General features: G+C 39.8%; 1 pseudogene; it reads right to left on the bottom strand.

Moving 5' to 3' along the window:
* Positions 1-4,864: 4,864 nt before the first annotated feature.
* LOC108178905 (large ribosomal subunit protein eL21 pseudogene) lies at positions 4,865-5,364 on the bottom strand (annotated as a pseudogene).
* Between the last annotated feature and the right edge of the window lie 5,672 nt (positions 5,365-11,036).

The following is an 11,036-nucleotide window of genomic DNA, read 5'->3' as shown; positions in this document are numbered from 1 at the left end:
GGGCTGGGCTTTTCTTGCAGAGAGGGGCATATCTGATGAGAAGTGAGGCACACTCCTAGGTTTCCAGGGCCCCACGAGGATCAAACGTATCAAGATAGCCCTTGAAGTTGTAGATCTTATGACACAAATAGCTGTAATAATAGTGTGTACCACACAGATAGAAGGTAAATGAAATAAATGTGAAAATAGTAAGTACAAAAGGAAATACCAAAAAAAAACCCTAAGATTCATGTGAATCTTATTAGAAAAACTGCAAAGTTTATTTCTCACTCTGTATTTGTGATCTCTAATCTATATCATATTAAAAAGAATTATAGAATTATCTTGAATCCTATTATATAAGTGCTATTTTCCCATTTTTCAAGTGATTATTTGGTTTTTAAATAGATGTTTCCTCTGTTATCAAAGTACAATAAACAAATGTCAATTTTGAATGCTTCTATAAGAGAAATATTACATCCTGGTAAATTATTAGAAATTGTTTGGGGCTGGTATTGTGGTATAGCAGGTAAAGCCGCCGCCTACCGTGCTGGCGCTTTTATGGGCGCTGCTTTGAGTCCTGGCTGCTCCACTTCCAATCCAGCTCTCTGCTATCACCTGGGAAAGCAGTAGAAGATGGCCCAATTCTGTGGGCTCCTGTACCCACATGGGAGACCCAGAAGAAGCTCCTGGCTCCTGGCTTCAGATGGGTGCAGCTTTGGCCATTGTGGCCATCTGGGGAGTGAACCAGCAGATGGAAGATATCTTTCTCTCTGCCTCAACCTCTCTGTAACTCTGTCTTTCAAATAAAATAAATAAATCCTTAAAAAGCAAAGAAAAGAAAAGGCTAAATGAATTTTATTGGCTATTTTGGTAAGAAGAATTAGAAGACAGAGGAAGTTTGAGTTTTATCTGTCTCAACCTCATTCATTAAATTACTTAGAGGAACTGGGGACTAAGCACCTGCTCCTGATTTTCTTGCACTCCATTCAGATGACTTAGAATCCCAGGATGTTTTATTTAAGAACAGAAGTGTACTGGATCACTTATCAGTTATCTTAGTCAAAATCAAAATTAAACAAATGACCAATTCCTAGATCCCAAACTTGAAAGCCATCCTAAAAATGCCTAAGTCAGTAGTTAGGTGACTTAGGTATTAATTCCAGTTCTGCAACTCATGAATTCTGTGACTTTGTAGTACAAAACACCTTTCCTCATCAGTTTTTCATGTGTTAATGAGTGGATTCGGCTGAGACCCTGGTTTGTGCAGTATTTGAGGTTGATTGCCTGGGCCTTTCAGTATAGCTAAGTGTTAGACATTTGCCACCACAAAATCCAGGGTGTATTTTTTCGCTTATTTTGTAGGAAATCATTTCACTGCTTGTTAATCACTTGTCTGTGATTGCTTCATGGAGGGCAGCTGAGTAGGTTCAAGGTCTGTCAGAAAGCTGCTTGTCTACACTTGTACAGTATATTTTATTTCTTAAATTTCTTTGCTTAAATCATAAAATGTATTTGATTGTATAAAAGACTCAGCATCTGTTTTTCACTTCATTTGACCTTTAAGAAAAACAAGCACACTCCCAATTTCAACACATCTATTAAATAGCCAGTTAAAAAGGGCATGCTTTTGTTACTGCTGTCAATGATTACTAAGAAATTATGGTTTATGGTTCCAAGGCCATGCAGTATTTCTTTGTATGTAGCACTGTGACATCATTTCATGCCATGTTCAGGATGTCAGTCCTGTTTTGTTCTATGGCTGGCTGGAAGTGTGGTAGCAACAGCAGGCAATGCCTGTGGAGTAATCTGATCTAGTGGTTGCCAGTGGAGAAACATACAGATGTTGTGTCAAAATGGAGCGTTTCACTGCAATGAGACGATATTCTTTGCAACAGTCACTCCTTAGCCTTTTGGCCGTCTTGTTTATGAGAAATTTGGAGTATCCCTATAGATCAAATATCTAATTAAGTTTCAATCTGCAGAGCACATCACCCATTCCAACCCCTCTGCAATAAATATAATTTAACTTAGATGATTGTAAAAAATCATGTTCAAGTGAGAATGCTTCTTTGAAAGCAAAATAGTTGTAGTCATCTCTGAATATATTGGCCAATAACCAATAAAAACTACGATTCTGCATGAAAACTGTAATTGGTAAACAATGCTCTAATTTCCATTAAGTTATTTCACATTAGCAAGAAGTTTGCTATGTTTTTCTAGCTATGTCATAAAAAAGCTTATACTTAAGCTGGAATTATCACAGTAATTAAAATGCATAGTACATTTTGGGTTCATTTTGAATGAGTGAGATTTTTAAACCAACCTAACGTAAAACAAACAAATTAGGAAACCATCTGGGCAAAATCAAATCTCAAGACTTTGAAAATTAAAATGTGGGCCCCTAGCTCTGCCATGAGTTCTAGTGGTTCAGAAAAGCCCACTGAGTTAGGTAACATTCAAGTCTGGGTAGACGAGTATTTCCCAGCCCTAGATGAGTCCTGGACAAGCTAAAAGAATACTAATGCCCAAGACTCACAAGATAATTTAATTGATCAGCTATACGATCCAAGCATTGACCAAAACAGTTCTTTAGGTGATTTTTACGTATTCCTAGGATTAAGGACCTGTATCTAGAAAAATTTCCACTCTCCCCATGATATGCAAATTAATAAATTGTATCTTGCACTTCTCTTGAATCTTGAAATTAAGCTCATTAGCTAATTTATATCTTGTGTGCAAGCTATTAGACTATATTGATAAATGGATATTAAGTATTTTCTTCATATTTCTGATGGGAAATTTTGGCATAATTATCAGTTACCAAATGTTAGCATCCTTCATTATCTTTATGCACTAAACGTGAGCACTTCCTGCTTGTTTTCAGACAGTCATCCAAATTTTTCACAAGTTATATTTTTAGTGCTATAATATATAATCGTTTATATCTGATTTGGAGTTTAGGGATGAAGTAGGGGCAGAGAGAATAATGAGGAGAAAAGGCAGATCTAGTGGCCTAACAGTCTATGTAGAGCCTGTGACACATAGTAGGGAGTCATTAGGAACACCTAATGAATTAGCGGTTAGATAAATAAACAGTAGGGCTGAGATGTGATCAGACAGGAAAACTTGGTTTATGAAAGCTTAGATCTGAGAAGTTTCCGGGAAAGACAAGGTTAAAATAGAACTGTGCCTTTACAGAAGTGTGGACTGGTGGATTGGGAAAACAGAGAAATCAAATATTTTAAGAGACATGAGGCTAATAATGTGTATCACTGGGAAGGATAATAGAGATCATATGATGAGTAAGGCTGAGAGGAATGTGCTGATCCTTGGGTAAGAATAGGTGTATAAAATACGATAGAGCAGGAATGTAGAGCAAGACTAATGAAGAGAATGGCTTAGGCTTTAGTGGAAGGGGCCACTGAACAATGGCCCAAAGAGGAACACTGTGGGGGTAGAAGGGGTGGAGAGAAGAGAGAGAGAGAGAGAGAGAGAAGTGCCTTAAGCATCCTTGGTAATATGAACTTCTAGAAAGTCTGTAAATTGTTAAAGCATGGATAATATGGAGACACTTGCTAAAGAGCTCATATTCAAGCTAATGAAAGTGATGTACGTTTATTTCCTTATACACTGATATAGATGGTTCTTTAAGGAAGAAGAACAAACATGGTATCAACAAGGAAAGTCTACCCTTAATATTAAATGTAGAGTGACGTTTCTCACAATCTGAAGTTTCAAGGGAAGAGTGAGAAGACTTGTGCAGAGGCACGCATGAATACGAAAAGCAGTTTTCATGATTCGTCGGTGGGTCTTTGTGTAGATTCTGGAGGCCAGACACCCAGATAAGGAAGAACAATATTTTTGTTGATGAAGAGCAATGAAAGCTGTAGACCAACATATCCATTATAATGAACCAGCAGAGTTAAGGACCACCGTTTGTGTTATTTAAGCAGAGATAGACCTCTAAATTGAGGAAAGTGAAACCGAAGAGAAGTGTAGCTGCTACAATTTCATGTTCCAATGCATCCTCCACCCCTGCTTCAAGTTTTCTTTAGGATGACATTGACGTCCATCCATCTAAGACACTTATCCTTTACACCACTGATCATATTACTACCAATATGACTAGATTATATTTATGAAGCACTTACTATTGCCAGAAAAAAAAAGGGACAAACTTAGAAATTGGGGTAAATAGCTCTAATTCTAGAGCTTTTCCCAGCTCTGTCCAGCCAGCTAGTTGCTTAGTTGCTTCTAAACTTCCTAAGTAATGACCACATGCTTATCTACACTTGAAGTGTTCAGTGTCTGATCAACCAAGCGAAGGCATGAATCAGTTTGTGAGCATTGCCTCTGTAAGCACTGTTCATTGCTGATTTAATTTGTGCTTTGGCCTGAAATATCTTCTCTATATTTTTAAATTAATGTTAAAGCTAGGCATAAACCCAGTTCAGAGCCCTGCTCAAAAATGGTTTTGTATGTCAGTCTCCAAGGGTGTACAAAAAAGCTTGTTACTTGCTTAATGAGCCTTTAGGATAACTGGGCAGTCCTCCAAAACTTGTCACAAAATGGTTTGAAACAGGTAGGACATATGATTGCTTGGTGCTTTTTGTGTTGGTTGAGAATGAGGCAGAGATAAAGCGTGCAACACAGGAAAAGAGTTGTGTAGTGCAAAACTCTCCAAGGAGGAAGCATTCAGGATTTCTCATCAGAGGGGCACAGGGGAAAAGGAAAGGGTGGGGCCTTAAAGATAGTAGCAGTCCAACATTTCTTTTAAAGGAAAGAGATGGAATATACATTTTGTACCTGTTCTGTTTAAATTAATGCAATCCCTTTCACCATAGCTCTTTTTTTTAGGTCTTATTTATTTATTTTACATTTATTATGCCATGAATTCATAAGGAATGGGTTCCAGCAGCTCAGGCTCCTTTCCATTGGTCTGACAAAGTGGGCTTCTCCGGGTGGAGCAGGCTGACGCTGTAGTTGAACCCAGGTACCCTTCTCTTTGGCTTCCTTCTTTTTCTGATCATTTTCCTTCACACGTTTCAAGAAGCTATCTCGGCTCTTAGAGTGCTTCATGTGTTCAATACGCACATTTTTTCTCTTGGCAAGAATCTTGCCCTTCACTTGTTTGTTTACAATAATGCCAACAGCATGCTGGGTAACACTGTAGACTCTTCCAGTTTTTCCATGCTAACATTTATGGGGCATTCCTTTTTGAACAGTACCCATTCCCTTGATGTCCACAATGTCACCTTTCTTGTAAATGCACATGTATGTGGGCAAAGGAACAACTCCATGTTTTCTGAAAGGCCTGGAGAACATGTACCAGGTACCTCGCCTCTTTCCTTTTGTGTTCGTCATCTTGGCGAATTACTGGAAGATGGCAGCTCCGACCAAAAGGAAGCCACCATAGCTCCTGACTGTAGTCTACTGACTGAGTTAATGCAGAGCTACTGCACTTGGGATGATGATTTCAGAGTAAACATTGAAAGGATTAGGTCATGGGTATCTTTGGAATGGTTATTTCCACTTGCAACTAAATATGAAGGTTATGATCCAATTGAAGTTATTAATGGTGTCTGGCTGAAGACACACAAAATTAAAAGAGCATTTAAGAAAGATTAAATGCATGGCATGCTTCAGGAAAAAACCAGGTAGAAGTCCTTTGACAAATTCCAAGTGGGAGGCTCATAGCCTTGAATGAGTCATATGATGGTGTATTAAAATGGAAAAAAAAAAAAAAACAAAAGAATGTGAGAAAGAGCATGTGTGAATGACTATGAAGAATTTGGCTGGCTTCCATCCCTCTTTAGAAAAATGACTTTTCTTTATCAAACAGTGATTTGAGAATATGCATTCAATTTCTTTCTGAAACTATAAAAATATTTAAAAGAGGAAACAAACTCCATCAATCCTGTAAAATACCAAAGGTTGGCATCCATGAGTCAGAACTTGGAAGAGCTTCCTACAAAATATGTTGCTGATGAGACTGGATAGGGAGAAACAAAACTGGAGTGTCTACATTTAGCATAAGCAAAGCAAAAATTTGACTCAGATTATACAGAAATGAAACCCAGAAAATAACATCTTTTTTTTTTACTTTTATTTAGTAAATATAAACTTCCAAAATACAACTTTCAGATTATAGTGGCTTTATCCCCCCATAATCTCCCTCCCACCCACAACCGTCCCATCTCCCACTCCATCTCCCATCCCACTCACATGAAGATTAATTTTCAATTATCTTTATATTTAGAAGATCAATTTAATATATACTTGTGGGGAGCAGCCCGGACTGGACTGAGTTACTGGAATTAAGACTTATTCTATGCATCTGCTCTCCCACAATATGGCGCTGGGAGAGGAGTAAACAGCTTCTGCACAGCTGCCTCCAGTTCAACCAATAAACTGTAGGACTTGCTCCTGATTGGAGGAGAGCAGCGTACTCGGCGTGTGGGCAGCCGAGTTGGGATTGGCAGAGGAGGACTATAAAGGAGGAGAGAGACGGCACGCACCAGGAACATCTAAGGGGAACATCTAAGGGGAACACCTGTGCAGCCCCCGAGAAAGCCGGCCGGCGGTGTGCCGCTCCCCTGCGGAAGTGGGGAATGTGGCTAGGGGGAACTGCCCTTCCACGGAGGTGGAAGGGATAGTAGCCAACCCGGGAGGAACCAGCAGCAAACCCAGGGAGGGCTGAGCAGACGAAAGAACAGCGCAGGGTCCTGTGTCGTTCCTCCACGAAGAGGGGGAGCGACATATACTAAGTAAGGATCTCAACAGACTGCACCCACACAGAAACACAAAGTATAAAGTACTGTTTGAGTACTAGTTATGCCGTTAATTCACATAGTACAACACATTAAGAACAGAGATCTTACATGGGGAGTAAGTGCACAGTGACTCCCGTTGTTGATTTAACAATTGACACTCTTATTTATGACGTCAGTAATCACCCAAGGCTCTTGTCATGAGCTGCCAAGGCTATGGAAGCTTCTTGAGTTCGCCAACTCTGATCTTATTTAGACAAGGCCATAGTCAAAGTGGAAGTTCTCTCCTCCCTTCAGAGAAAGGTACCTCCTTCTTTGATGGCCCGTTCTTTCTGCTGGGATCTCACTCATAGAGATCTTTCATTGAGGTCAGAAAATAACATCTTAAATTCTGTATTGTAGGCCATCTTAATCATTTATGGTGGTATTAGGAGGCTGAAAAGCAGGGTAAATTGTATAATGGTGGATGAAGGGAAAATTTCAATCTTGTAAAGGCTTTGAGGAGTTCAAAAGGTGTTGGCACTCAATTTGTCTCTTAACTTCCCTCCAAACTTCTATAGGTATGGATACATGACAAGCAAGTCATGTCAAGGGAGACTGACAATGTAGAACTTTAAGAACAATATTATTATCAATAATAATTTATAAAATTTATTCAGATTTATGTGATTTTTGCCTAGCCTAATTTTGATGGGAATCCTATGCTCATGTAACCTCCTGGCCACTGGTAGGCTCACTGTCCTGCGTCTGTGATGTCTAGGCCCATCCCTTCCTCTGTGATACAACCCTAAGGAAACAACATCTTTGCTTTCCCTATAATGCCTCTCATCCTAGGCTTTGTGGGTAGCTTATTTTAATAAAAATTTGGTGGAACAGAAAGGAATTTCATGAAAGAAAAATATGACAGAATGATTTTTAAGATTAAACACTTAATACTAGAGCTGGCATTGTAGTGTAGAGGGCCTCTTAGGTCATCAGCATCCACGTCAGAGTGCCAGTTCTAGTCCTGAGTGCTCTCCTTCCTATGCACCTCCCTGCCAATGGGTCTGGGGAGGCAGCAGGAGATGGCCCAAGTACTTGAGTTCTTGCCACCCATGTAGGAGACCAGGATGGAGTTCCAACCTCTCGGCTTTGGTCTTGCCCAGGCCTGGCCACTGTAACCGTTTGGGAAGTGAACAAACATATGGAAGATGTCTCTTCCCTTCTCTCTCTCTCTAACTTATAAATACATAAATCTGAAAGAAAGATTCAATATTTAATACCTATTCTTTCTGATAGTCATAGGTTATTCGGAATTGTCTAGTTAACTGATATTTCTCATGAAGCCCTTATATTACATGTTCCCTTTCTTCTTCCTTCTCGGTTTGCTTTCCTGCCTACCTTTTTCTGCTCTCTGATACTACAGAAAAAAATCTTATTTATTTTTTGCATTAAGCAGTTTAAACATTTATATGATTTGAAATTTTCTAAATAATACACTATGGATCTCATACTTTGTTCATAAGACTGACCATTAACATTAGAGAAAATTCCCTTATCAAAAAAAATAAGTGCAATCACCTGTGGACAAAATTTTAAATATGTTTTAAAGATTTATTTATTTTATTTGAAAGTTATAGAGAGGCAGAGAGAGGTAGAGGTAGAGAGAGAGAGAGAGAGAGAGAGGTCTTCCATCTGCTATTTCACTCCCCAGATGCCTGTAACAGCCGGAGTTGTGCGAACCAAAGCCAGGAGCCAGGAGCTTCTTCCAGGTCTCCCACACATGGGTGCAGGTGCCCAAGAATTTGGGCCATCTTCTACTGTTTTCCCAGGCAATAGCAGAGAGCTGAATCAGTAGTGGAGCAGCCGGGACTGAAACCGGTGCCCATATCGGATGCCGGCACTGCAGGTGGTGGCCACAGCACCAGCCCCCAATTTTAAATATTTTTAAAGACATCTGCTACATACAGAAGAAGGAATTCATAAACTTTTTTTTCTACAAGCTGAAAATTTCAAATTCCTTGCAATAATTAGTAGACTGAATATCTCTATTAATCACACTAAAATCTCTAGGCATTATCAACATTTTTATTCCTATAAAGTACATTCAAATCTTTCATAAAGTACAAAATTTTAGACATCTTTTTCAAATCATGATAATATAAAAATCCCATTCCATAAAAAACAATGAGGGGCTGGTGCTGTGGCCACTGCCTGCAGTGGGTAAAGCCACTGCCTGCAGGGCTAGCACCCTATATGGGCACCGGTTTGTATCCTGGCTGCTCCACTTCCGAGCCAGCTCTCTGCTATGGCCTGGGAAAGTAGTAGAAGATGGTCCCTGCACCCATGTGGGAGTCCCAGAAGAAACTCCTGATTCCTGGCTTCAGATTGGCACAGCTCTGGCTATTGCAACCATCTGGCAAGTGATCCAGTGGATAGAAGACCTCTTTTTCTCTCTCTGCCTCTCCTTCTCTCTCTGTGTAACTCTGGCTTTCAAATAAACAAATAAATCTTAAAAAAAAAGAAAAAAATTTTTTTGACAGGCCGAGTGGACAGTGAGAGAGACAGAGAGACAGAGAGAAAGGTCTTCCTTTGCCGTTGGTTCACCCTCCAATGGCCGCCGCAGCTGGCGCGCTGCTGCCAGCGCACTGCGCTGATCCGATGGCAGGAGCCAGGTACTTCTCCTGGTCTCCCATGGGGTGCAGGGCCCAAGCACTTGGGCCATCCTCCACTGCACTCCCTGGCCACAGCAGAGAGCTGGCCTGGAAGAGGGGCAACCGGGACAGAATCCGGCGCCCCGACCGGGACTAGAACCCGGTGTGCCGGCGCCGCTAGGTGGAGGATTAGCCTAGTGAGCCGCGGCACCGGCCTAAGAAAATTTTTTATTTAATGGATTTACTCAAAGCAACCAAAGGGAAAATGCATTTTAAATAACATTTGAGAAGGCATATTATCTGAGAAATGGAGAGGGGGTCTAAGTTGTGGGAAAATAGCTTTATTATGAGATCGTTACTATAAAGCTTTTATCTTCTTCTCCAAAGCTCTTAGATCAAAAAGAAAATCAAATGTGAAATTAGAGACCAGGTAGAAAATAAAAACAACACTGTAATAATAAGATATATCTTAAGTTATGTGACCAAAGTTGTACTCTGAGGCAAATTCATAGCTTGTCTTTTTTATTCATAAATGAAAAATGTGATAAACTAAACATCAAACCAGTAAGTCATAAAAGGATATTAAAATACACTTGAATTAAGAAGAGAAGAGTAATTATTATAGGTAAAAACATAATGAATTTAGAAAACAAATAGAATTGGATTAAACATATCTATAATACAGCTCTTTGAAATAATTAAAAATGGACAAAAACTTGCACAGTTATAACAGAGAAAAGTACAAAGCCCATAAACATATAACACAGATAATTGAAGTATAATGATAGATGACTGAAAGTATGATAATATATTGTAACTGGAAGATTTCTCAGGCAGTAGTATTAAGATAAACCTAAAATGTGCTAAAAAGCTTGCCAAATTAAATAGCAATTGAAAGTCATTGTCATGGCTGGCACCGCGGCTCAATAGGCTAATCCTCCGCCTGCAGCGCCAGCACCCTGGGTTCTAGTCCCGGTCAGGGCACCAGATTCTGTCCCGGTTGCCCCTCTTCCAGGCCAGCTCTCTGCTGGGGCCCGGGAAGGCAGTGGAGGATGGCCCAGGTCCTTGGGCCCTGCACTCCATGGGAGACCAGGAGAAGCACCTGGCTCCTGGCTTCGGATCAGCGAGGTGCGCTGGCCGCAGTGGCCATTGGAGGGTGAACCAACGGTAAAAAGGAAGACCTTTCTCCCTGTCTCTCTCACTGTCCACTCTGCCTGTAAAAAAAAAAAAAAAAAAAAAAAAAAAAAAGTCATCGTCACAAAAATCTGGACTCAGAGCCTTTTGGGAAAAATTCCTTGTTTTTATAAGTAAACATTTTTTCTAGGTTATGTTATTGTTTTCTACAACATAGAGAAAGAAGTAGCCCATTTTTTTTGTAACACACATACAACATGTTGGAAAGAAAAAAATTATTAGCACTTATAATTATGCACATATTCAAAATAAGGAATTACATCATTATGTCTGTTACATATGAGAGGCCAGGAATTTGGATTGTGTGCCTACATTGGGCCCCACAGATGAAACCAATATAGAGTTTAATTACAGTAACTGAGTAATCATTTGGTTAGTCAAAGGAGGCCCAGTGGCCAGTTAACTAATTAGGCTGTAAACCATTAACAAGTTAATCTGTAACAATTGACTAGCAGCT

The sequence above is a fragment of the Oryctolagus cuniculus genome, chromosome 15 (genome assembly GCF_051225735.1).
Source record: "Oryctolagus cuniculus isolate XC-2025 breed Fujian yellow rabbit chromosome 15, ASM5122573v1, whole genome shotgun sequence".
Lineage (NCBI taxonomy): Eukaryota > Metazoa > Chordata > Mammalia > Lagomorpha > Leporidae > Oryctolagus > Oryctolagus cuniculus.
This window is presented reverse-complemented; position numbering and strand designations above follow the sequence as displayed.